The 11,907-nt window shown below is 41.7% G+C and overlaps 1 pseudogene; it reads left to right on the forward strand.

The window, feature by feature from the left end:
* The first annotated feature begins 3,785 nt into the window (after nucleotides 1-3,785).
* Nucleotides 3,786-3,905, forward strand: LOC135052139 (5S ribosomal RNA; annotated as a pseudogene).
* Nucleotides 3,906-11,907: the final 8,002 nt, after the last annotated feature.

The following is an 11,907-nucleotide window of genomic DNA, read 5'->3' on the forward strand; positions in this document are numbered from 1 at the left end:
CATAATATCACATGGCCAACTTTCCCTTAACCACAAAAATATCTCCATTGCTACTTTGAAAATCTATGGTTAAAACAGACCTTTTAATACTATTTATGCATTTGCTTAAGAATTCTATGTGGAAAAACGGTACAGTACATGTACATTATTTTCTAGCTCATTTCAACCAGTACTGGAATAACAGTTAAGGTTTAGTAAAGCATTATATATTTAGTTATTTTTACTTATTTTAGGTTCCATTACTTTTTTTATGATAATCTCCCGATCTGCTATTATAAATTGTCTGTGATGCTTTAATGTATGCCTAAAATGAAAAAAATAATAATAATAATAATTAGAATGACAGAATAAAGAATAATTTGGCACTACCTTGAGATGCTTAAAATGTTCTGCATAGTTCATAAATAGTTAAACATGGCATCTTCTCTTACAGAGTTCAGCTTGGACCATCACCTGCCAATAAGGTAAATTGGGTAACAATCTTGTGACCAAGATATCACAGAGAATGGGAGAATGCTTTTCCCCAATTAATTGGAAGTATACAGCAAACGGAACAGATTAAGATAGACCCATGTGATTTTATTGTAGTAACTGTCATGCTCACGGACAGAAATTTTCCATTTAGTGTCTCAGCTATTTTCCCAGTTGAAGTGGGAGTCCTGACTGAAATGTGGTGCTAGACTTTTCATTTCCTAGGTAATTGCATCAGAGGCAAATGTGTTGTGATCCTGTTTAAATGCAAATTATTAACATGGCTGCAGGCCTTAATTTAAAATACAAAGTGAATAGTAATGATCTTCCTTTTATTCAAACATTTACCGCATAACAACAGCCCTTGCCAGAGTTACATTGATGAGGGCTGGGTAAGGAAACACTGAATTATTCCGAAGACAATCGGGTGTTGCTACAACAATGTAAAAAGTAAAAGCCTTGGGCTGTTCTGTAATTTAGCAGGAAAGGATTCCTAATGATAATCCAAGCAATTGGAAAGGTAAAAAAAGGTTAGTGAGCAATCATACTAGGCAATTCTTTCTACTGATACACAATTTACACTTAGGCCGGGTACACATTAAATGATCATGGGATCATGGGCGATAGCACAGCTGACGAGACGAGATGTCGGTCTGGCATACACACTGACCAATAGAGCAAACGATATATTGGGGTGCAGGGATGCCTTGGATTGGTGGTCCAGGACCAATTCAGATTATTTATAGTCAAAGTACAGTAATAGGCAAAACCAGTGCTGATACCTGTAGCTGTCAGTCATAAACTATGTGAACAAACAGAAGCAAATCTTGTCCCTCACCACACAATTGAACCTCAGGATAACTTATAAACATAATTTAGTTAATTTATTATTTCTTTCTAAATAAAATACTTTTGGCCTAGGGGTGGAATGAAATAATTCTGATACTCTAGGGCACCGTGATTCAAAAAAGTTTGGGAACCACTGTCCTAGACCCGTTATTATTATTATTATTATTATTATTATTTTATTATTTAAAAAAAACAAAAACATTTTATTGATTTTGACATAAAGGAGACATAGTACAATGTCTTGCAATGTAAATAAACAGATCATAATAAAATGACAGATGTGTTCAATAGGTGTGTACAAACAAACCACCAAATATAAGGCAACCACCAACAACAACAAAAAGTATACATGTCAATCACATACAGGAGGGGTTGCAGCAGCCTCAGGCGAGGCCATAAACAGGTATGTAATTCCAAAATTGTTCATCAATAATAATAAACACCTTTCATATAGACATGATACAATAACAGAATAAAAAAGTGAAATGAGAAGAAATAAAAGGAAAAGAATAGAGAAAGCTAGAGATAGGAAGGGAAGGATGATAACAAGACATGAACAATTAAGGGACACAAATATGGATCCTCCACTACTCTATCTACATAAGCAAAGAAGTGCAATGTATGCTAACGATCATCCAGAGGTTATTTGACCTGCCTTAGGTGATACCACAAAGTGATTTCAAATCTTTTTTTAATCTGTTGTTGTACGGCCGGGCTCAGCTGGACAATATACATTTCCCATTTGTTATGAAAATGATTCACGCCTTTCTCAATATCTGGCCATGTGGCTTGGCGCTCATAATATTCAATTTTTAAAAGCATGTTTTTAACCTCTAACAGAAGAGGAGGGGCTTTAGTGATCCAGTGTAACAAAATCAGTTTCTTGGCCACCATTAAAATAACAGTAAGTGCTGGTATAATTAGTTTACAATCACTACCCAAATTCCATTGTAAGAAGTTCAGTAATAAACATGGAATAGGGAATTTAAACAAACATAGCGAGAAAATTTTATTAACAAAGGTTATTACCTTATCCTAAAAGCATCTGATCTTGTCACATTCTCAGAAATTATGAAAGAAAGAGGCATCCATAGCACCAGATTTTGGGCATCTCCCAGTTTCATCCGGGACCATGTGTTTCCTTTGTGACTGTGAAATGTATGCCCTATGGAGGACCTTTAAGTGGACCTCTTGTAGAGCTGTGGAGTGTAGATATTTTAAGGAAGATGCACAATGTTGTATCCACACATCAGAGGAGTCTACTGAGGGAACATCTATAGACCATTTTGCTAGTGAGTGGGTCCAGGAATACCTTGAGTTGGTTTGTAAGTGTATACATAGCATATTCTATATGTATTAGACCAAATAAATTACATAAAAGAGAGTATAGTGTCAGTTGCAATGTTTGTAACATGGGCCAGTGGTCTCGTTTGAACACAATGTCTGACCTGAAGATACATAAAAAAGCATCTATTAGAAACGCCGAAAGTTCTAGCAAGTAGTCAAAAGATCGAATGGTACCCCCTGGGTCAAAGACATCTCTTATGGCTAAAATACCTAATTCTTTCCATGCTGTAAACATACTATTCTCCAATCCTGGGGAGAAGCAAGGGTCTCCCCAGAAAGTATTATATGAGGAACTTACACGGTTTCTTTTAAGTTTTTGTTAATCATACACCAAACTTTTTAAGTGTCCCTAAAGAGAATATTGGAAACTACAGTGTCGGGTAAAAGGTTTTTAGGCATATGCAGTAAAGCCCTAGGAGAGAATGGGTGAAAGAGGACTTCCTCCAACATAGTTAGTAAATATTGATTGTTGCATAAACCAATCCGAGATGTATCTGAAGAGAGTTGCCTGAGCAAAGACTGAAGCATCTGGAGGGCTGAAGCCTTCATCAGATATAGGCAAAGTCAACTTGACATAAGCAATTTGTGATTTCTTACCATTCCAAATGAAGGTGGAGAAGAGGAAGGTAAGCTCCTTGGTATCCTGCTTAGGTAGCATAAGGGGGAGCATTTGCAGTATACAGGACAGTTTGGGAAAAATTACACTTTTTTTAACAGCAATTCCCCCAGATAAAGACAATGGTAAGGACATCTAATAGAGGTAAACACAAAACAAGCAGAAAAACAGTAGACTCTTGTTGGGGAGCACTCAATTTCAGACGCACAGGTGTATATAATGAATATCTGTTAAGATCATAATAGTTTTTATTAATTTGCTGTTAATAATATGGAGTGTAGGGTATATATTAATACTCCCTGCACTTTCACATGTGATTACTAATACATATGTGAAAACACCTTCCTGTCTGTAACTATTGTACAAATTATCCATTCTTTAACAAGTGGATCCTTTTATTACTTAAATTGAGTAATAATATAATATATATTTTCCACCTTTTTTTTACAATTATTAAGATGTGCTACCACTGTCTATTCAGATGAGAGGGCTTAGCGCAGCAATTTGCGGACATACCCCACTGGAGATGCCCAATCTCATCTGATCTTGGAAGCCAAATAGTGGAGGGCCGGGTCAGTACTTGGATGGGAGACCACCCTGTAACACCCAGGTACTGCAACTTATGGGTGCATACTAGATCCACTTGTTTGTCAACAGGAAGCACCATAGACTAATGGGATACTTTCCTTTGGATATATAACCTATGATTCAACTCCCTGAAATAACCTTTTTCTAAAGTTGTCTATGCAGAGTAAATGACGGTCATAAAAATATACAAAAATCTTTTTTCAACATAAAGATACCACTTAAGCCAGTGGTTCCCAAACTTTTTGGAATCATGGCAACCTAGAGTATCAGAATTTAATTCACGGCACCCCTAGGCCAAAAATTTCTTAGCGAGAATTTTTGAAATAAATATTAAATCAAAAATTGTGTTTATATGTCATCTTTAGGTTCCATTATGTGGTGAGGAACAAGATTTGCTTCTGTTTGTCCACATATTTTATGATCGGCAGCCACCAGCACTGGTTTTGCCTATTGCATTGACCAGAAATAATTTTGGTTGGTCCTGGACCACCAATCCAAGGCACCCCTGCAAGTGTCCCGAGGCACCCCAGGGTGCCACGGCACACAGTTTGGGAACCACTGACTTAAGCACACTCTGGAATCACATCAATTATAGCACTAGGAATCTGGCTGAGTGTTTATCATAGCCAAGGCTATTTACTATATTTTATTTCTTTTTACTACTTTGCATGTACTGGCAAAATTGGAACTCCATATTATTAACAGCAAATTAATAAAAACTATTATGATCTTAACAGATATTCATTATATACACCTGTGCATCTGAAATTGAGCGCTCCCCAACAAGAGTCTACTGTTTTTCTGCTTCTTTTGTGTTTACCTCAATACATTTCTGACTCAGGGGAGCACCACTGATGGTTAACCTATATACACCTTATAGGCAAGAAAAAGTCTCCAGGTGCATGGTTACCCGATTTTGAAGTAATTTCATTGACCTCTATCAGTTATTTTCAGACGACTATTATTATTTATTCATTACAATTTTCCAATCTGTGCGGTTCCCCCCATAACCAATTTCTAACAATGACATCTAATTGGTAAGTAACTGCTTAATCAAGCGATCCAACCGCAAAAACTGAGAAAAAGATGCGGGCACATGCGCAGTGCCCATCCTGCGCTTGCGACCACATTTCCTGCAGGGAGTCACAGAAAATTTGATCGCCTCTGCCTGTCAATCAGGCAGAGGTGGTCGCGGGACGGCAATGCTCCATTTCCTAGGTGGAGGTGGAGCATTGCAGGGGCAGCCAAACAGGGGGACAGTGCGATGCGAATGGGGGCGTGTTGGGGACATAATCACTGCGGCTGCATGACATCACACGCAGCCGCCACGATCGGGAACATGGCGGCAGGTCTCCTGAGGGCAGGAGGCATCCTCTATTTCTGCTAACAAGCAGAAATTCAGATGCATTCGCAATTTTTGCTTGTTGAAGGGGGGAGGCGGTGGTCAGCATGCTGGGCGGCCTCGCCCTGCGATGAGCGGCCTCCAGCATGCTAGCAAAAGGATTGTAAATTCTGCTAATTAGCAGAATTTGCAATCCTTACTGAATTAAGCCCAATATAAACTGGAAATACCTGGTTTTATTAAGCACTTACAAGTGCCTCCTGGAAGAGGATCTGGCAGTGGGCTGAATGATAGGAAGCAGCAGCAAGTGGAGGGACTGAGGCAGAGTGGAGATTACAGGACCTGCCAAGACGTATACAGCAAAGAAAAGTGCACAGCCCGCGAATAGCGGGTCTTTGAAGGGGGCAGAACCAAATGCAGGAGGGGCAGGGCTTAAATCGCAGGCCTAAGCAGCTGCTCCTTTACATGAAAAAAACAATTTGGTCTGTCAGGGAAGGGTACTCAGAACCCCCTCCCCCCTTCCCCCCGTGTGCGCTAGTGCTACCTTGCCCATCAGACAATGGAGAAAGGGGGCAGAGACAACTGTTACATAAGATTTGAGAAGAGGAACCAGAGTACAAACATCGAAGAACAGCTATGAAATCCTCTGGAGCACCAAATCTGCATAATGAGTCAAAGAAATGCTCCCAAGAGACCAAATTGAAAGCCACCTCGGCGTCTAATGAGAGAATCGCATATATTCCAGCAGCTCCAGAGGATTCCAGCTACTGCACGTAGACAGGACTTTTCTGATTTCCCCACGGAGTGAAGTCCCCAGATAAAACCAGACTGGTCTTCGTGTATAATAATTTTAAGCATGTCAGCCAAAATTTTCATAAATAATTTATAGTCGGTATTTAGTAAGGAATTTAGTATTATTTAGTAATAAGGTATTTAGTATTAGAACTAGGCTGTACTGGCTTGTGTAGCACTTTAAGTATAGCAGAATTAAAATAATGAGGGGGGCTATTTCCGATAAGAAGAGAGTTGAAAACATTAAACAAGGTACCATCTATCCTAGAGCCTAGGATTTTATAATAGTCATTGGAAAGGCCATCAGGACCTTGAGCCTTTCCTGGTTTTAAATTACCAATGGCCTTTCTCACCTCTTCCACCGAAATAGGAGACATAAGTGACGAAGACTGCTCCATAGACAAAATTTGTCCATACAGTGCTGGAGTGTCTCCCCTACACTTAGAGGCCAGAATTGGTGGTGACAGTGGCAGGGATGGCAGCCCTATGGCTCCCGGTAGCTGGGGCTGCAGGAGAGCTGATGTGACCAGTGTCTCCTCACATGGGCGCCGGACCCTAGACCCATTTTAAAATATAGATATTGCACACTCCAAAAATAGCACCCAAAGAATGACTATAAACAGCGTAAGTGTAAAACCTGTCTTCTGATTCCAGCACAACAGTGTCAATCCATGGAAGAGACATTATTATGTGCTGTGTTCTAATGAGTGTGAGCTGGACATTGTCATAGAACAGCATATACCAGACTGTGTTGTCAGTTTCCCTTAACTAACATTGGCCCTCATTCCGAGTTGTTCGCTCGCAGCTGCTTTTAGCAGCTTTGCACACGCTAAGCCGCCGCCTACTGGGAGTGAATCTTAGCTTATCAAAATTGCGAACGAAAGATTAGCAAACTTGCGAATAGACACTTCTTAGCAGTTTCTGAGTAGCTCCACACTTACTCGGCAACTGCGATCAGTTCAGTGCTTGTCGTTCCTGGTTTGACGTCACAAACACACCCAGCGTTCGCCCAGACACTCCTCCGTTTCTCCAGCCACTCCCGCGTTTTTCCCAGAAACGGTAGCGTTTTTTCGCACACACCCATAAAACGGCCAGTTTCCGCCCAGAAACACCCACTTCCTGTCAATCACATTACGATCACCAAAACCTCGTAATGCCGTGAGTAAAACACCTAACTGCATAGCAAATTTACTTGGCGCAGTCACACTGCGGACATTGCGCATGCGCATTAGCGACTAATCGCTCCGTTACGGAAAAAAAAATAACAAGCGAACAACTCGGAATGACCCCCATTGCCAGTTGTTGCCTTGATCTGTTTTTAATTGATTGATAATTTTGTATAGCAGCAAAAGAGGTCTGTTTTGGCAATGTCCTATTTCTTTGCCTTGGCTATATCTATATAAGGATGGATCCAAAATGAGCATTCTCAGGGCCAGCTTAAAAATGGGTCTTATAGGACAACAGGCCCATCGTCATGATAGCAAGATGATGACCAGCTGCTCAGCTTGAAACACTGTCAGCCATAAATCATAGTAGTAAACTTGTATTTCTAATTTCCTAATAAAATTATGCAATTTTTCCAAAATTGCGGAATTTAGGGATACATTGGGGCTGATAGTATAGGGGAGTGTACACATCCACATGGTTCTCAAGTTTGGTTAAAATAAGCATACATTACATTTCATGGTCATCAGACACACAGATTTGTCCCCATATATAGCCTTAATATGCCATATGGTGCCTGGCGTGACTGAGTTGCTTAGAGAAGTGTAGCGAACCATCTTTTTCTTTGATTTTGCATCTTAGTCACATGACAGATGCAGTGATGCACCACTCACAGTGTACTACAAATTCTGGGCTGTGACATTAACCACACAGGAATTTATTTTAATCAATGTACAAAGTCGTAGATGAAGCACAACGGTACTTGGTGTGAGAAAAAGCTGCAGCTGCTGCAGCGTAGCATATACAGATTCAGACTCATTCGCACATAATCTAACAAATCAGGGTGTCCCCGGTGATCAATCCCAGGAGATAAGCCCAGCTGAAATTACAGAGTAACAGTATGGGACCGTACAAACACCTGTAAGTGGACAATGCTAGCTGGATGCTGCCACACGCACTGTACGCCACTGGACATCAAGGTCAGGGCACTCACTAAGGGGGAACATAAGCTCCAGGATTAGGAGTTTATGGCTAAACATGTTCCTCAAAAACTACCTTACACTCACCAAGAGTAGGGGTCCACCTTTTTCGTAACACAGCACTGACTCAGACTGACATTCTCACAGAAAGAGACTTATTGGACTGGAGAGCACCATGACTTCTCTACAAGTTTGAACTGATTTTAAATTGGGGATGTGCAGGCTCAGTTTCTAGGAAACCAAACACACCCAATCCTCCAGTTTCCGATAGAATCTGAATGCCGACTCGGGTTTTTCCACCTTGCTCATACTCCAAAACGAGGCAAAACTTAATCTTCTTGGCATTGGATCTTGCATGTTTGGATTCTATATAAGTCCCTCCCGCTGTGATTTGGGCACCAATTCACACAGGAGCATATCCACTATACTGCCAGGGCATCAGAGCCACCATCAGGGGGTGCTCTGAGCACAGCTGTCCTGGGGCCGGCCTCTCTGACAGAGAGAGGAGGGCCCGGGATGCTCATGCAGCTGCCTGCCTGCTACGTATCTGCCGTTCCGCTGTCATCTCCGTTGTTCTGCTGCTGTCCTCCGACCCTCCAGCAGCTCTGTATTGAAAACGTCCCTCCCAAAATGGCCGCCACCACAGAGGAGCCCTCTAGTATCTTGAATAACTGTCTTCTCTGTGGCGGTGGCCATTTTGGGAGGGACATTTTCAATACAGAGCTACTGGAAGGACGGAGGACAACAGCAGAATAGCGGGGACAGAGGTGGGCAAGCAGCGGCATGAGCATCCCGGGTCCTACCGACAGCGGCAGCAATGAGGGAGGGAAGGAAGGTATCCCCTGACAATGAGCAGAACCCCTGATAACTACATGTAACAGGTACGGTACTTGCATAATTATTGTGTGGCCATAATATGGTGTCAGGGGCATTACTGTGTGGGGCATAATATGGTGACGGGCATTACTGTGGTGACTTAATATGGTGCCAGGGGCATAAAATGGTGTTGCTCTATGTCTGCATAGAAATTTTATTTTTGTTTTTTTAAATGTATATTTATTTTTATTTAACTTTTTTTCAGGGCATTATAGCAATATTTTTCCTTGAGGACCTTTACTTGTGCACTGCTCACAGCCCAGAGCTCTTTTTAATTGCAGCAATATATTTTTTTAATGCCATTATTTTTTAACCATTAGCTTAACTCTTTATTGGTGCACAGTTAGTCCCACTGGTGCAGTAGCTACCCCCCAGAGCTTCTAATACAAGAGCACTATTAAGCCTTGGTGCACACTGGTGTTGTTTTTGTCACTTGCTTACAGTGCTGCCCAGAGCTCCTAATACAGGGCAGCATTAACCCTTTACTGGTGCTCACTGGTGCTGTAACTACACACAGTGCAGCCCAGAGATCCTAAAAGTAGTTCAGGGTTGCATTAACCCTTTTTTTTGCACACTGGGCAAGCGCATTGATTTACAGCAGTGAGAAAATAGGAATTTAATACCTACCGGTAATTCCTTTTCTCGTAGTCCGTAGTGGATACTGGGCAATGTACTTTAGTACCGTGGGGGTATAGATCGGGTCCATTGGAGCCTGGCACTTTAAGAATTAATTAGTGTGTGCTGGCTCCTCCCCTTTATGCCCCTACTAGCAAACTCAGTCTAGGAAACTGTGCCCGAGGAGACGGACATACTATGAGAGAAGGATAAACACATAACATAGCGGTGAGGCAACGAACCAACACACAACAGTAACGGATAGCAGAGCTAACCAGAACAGAGGATAGCAACGCTAACAACGAGGATAGCAATGCTACCCCATCAAGGAACAGGGACAACAACAGCAGACCCAACTAAGAACACTTACAACCTTGTAAGCAGGAATTCAAAGCACTGAGGCAGGCACCCAGTATCCACTATGGACAACGAGAAATGGAATTACCGGTAGGTATTCATTTCCTATTTTCTCTAACATCCTAGTGGATACTGAGGAATGTACTTTAGTACCATGGGGAAGTCCCAAGCTCCCAGAACGGGTTGGAGAGTGCTGAGACCCCTGTAAAACCGCCTGACCAAACTGAAGGTTGTCTGAGGCCAAGGTGTCGAACCTGTAGAACTTCACAAATGTGTATGCATAGACCAAGTAGTTACATGGCACAACTGTAAGGCCGAAACCCCCTGGGCAGCCGCCCAGGAAGAACCCACTGACCTAGTGAAGTGGGCCTGGATAGAACTTGGCAGCGGCAATGCTGCTGAAGAATAGGCGTGTTGAATGGTCAACCTGAGCCAACAAGCAATTGATTGCTTAGAAGCAGGACGACCAATTTTGGTAGCATCATAAAGGACAAAAAGCGAGACAGATTTCCTGTGACGAGCTTTCCTCTTTACATAAATTTTCAAAGCTCTCACCATATCCAAGGACTTAGGAGCAATGGACGTGTCAGCCAGTATTGGAACCACAATAGGTTGATTTACATGAAAAACAGACACCACTTTCGGCAAAAACTGCGGGCAAGTCCTGAGCTCAGCCCTATCCTCGTGAAATATCAAACACGGGTTCTTACGAAATGCTATGTTACAGTGATTTCCAAGAATACACTGTAACGTAGCATTTGGTATGCAGATACAGTCGCAGTCACACACAGAATATAGGCATGCTGCATATCATTTTAATCAGCAGAAGCTGCTGGTGCCCCTAGGCAAACCAAATGCCCTAGGCATTTGCCTAGCTTACCTATGCCTAGGGCCGGCTCTGCTCATACACCTAGCATAAAATGCCACATGGAGATAATGCCCGGGCAACTAAATTGCTTATAGAGGTGTAGCATACCATCTTTTTCTTTACATTTTTGCATCTTATTTGTGACTATAACTGCACATGAATTAGTTTTAAACACGTACACAGTTGCAGACGAAGCACAAGGAAACTTGGCAAAATAAAAAGCCACAGCCACTGCATAGCAGTACTTCGTATACAGATTCAACCTCATTTGTACACAAAATGTTGCAAATCAAGCAGATCAGTGTGATTTAGCAAAGTAGTTTTGTTGCTTCCAGTTGTTTTATTTGAGCAAAAAAAGATGCTCGGCACGGATGAGTCACCTGGGACCTGCACACTGAGAGAGGCTGTGTGGAACGACTATAAGCACAGTGTATGAGGACACATTTGTATTAAGATACAGTTCTACAGCACGTCATATGATCAGACTACTAGTCTGACCTAATGTTGAATCATGCATTCTAAGTAGAGATGTGCGGCAGGCACTTTTTGTGTTTTGGTTTTGGTTCTAATTCCCTGCTCGTGTTTTGGTTTTGGATTGGTTTTGCCAAAACCACCCTTTCGTGTTTTGGTTTTGGATCTGGATGATTTAAAAAAAACAACATAAAAATGACTAAAATCCCATAATTTGGGGGTAATTTTGATCCTACAGTATAATTAACCTCAATAACATTAATTTACACTCATTTCCAGTCTATTCTGAACACCTCACACCTCACAATATTGTTTTTAGGCCAAAAGGTGGCTGTATGACTAAGCTAAGCGACACAAGTGTGCGGCACACACACCTGGCCCATCTAGGAGCGGCAGACAGGAGGGCAGATATAAAAAAAAAGGCCCCAAACAGCACATCATGCAAAGATGAAGAAGAGGTGCAATGAGGTAGCTGTATGACTAAGCTAAGCGACACAAACAATTGGCCCATCTAGGACTGGCACTGCAGTGTCAGACAGAAGGGCACTTAAAAAGAAATAGTACCCGAACA

This window comes from Pseudophryne corroboree, chromosome 2, assembly GCF_028390025.1.
Source record: "Pseudophryne corroboree isolate aPseCor3 chromosome 2, aPseCor3.hap2, whole genome shotgun sequence".
Lineage (NCBI taxonomy): Eukaryota > Metazoa > Chordata > Amphibia > Anura > Myobatrachidae > Pseudophryne > Pseudophryne corroboree.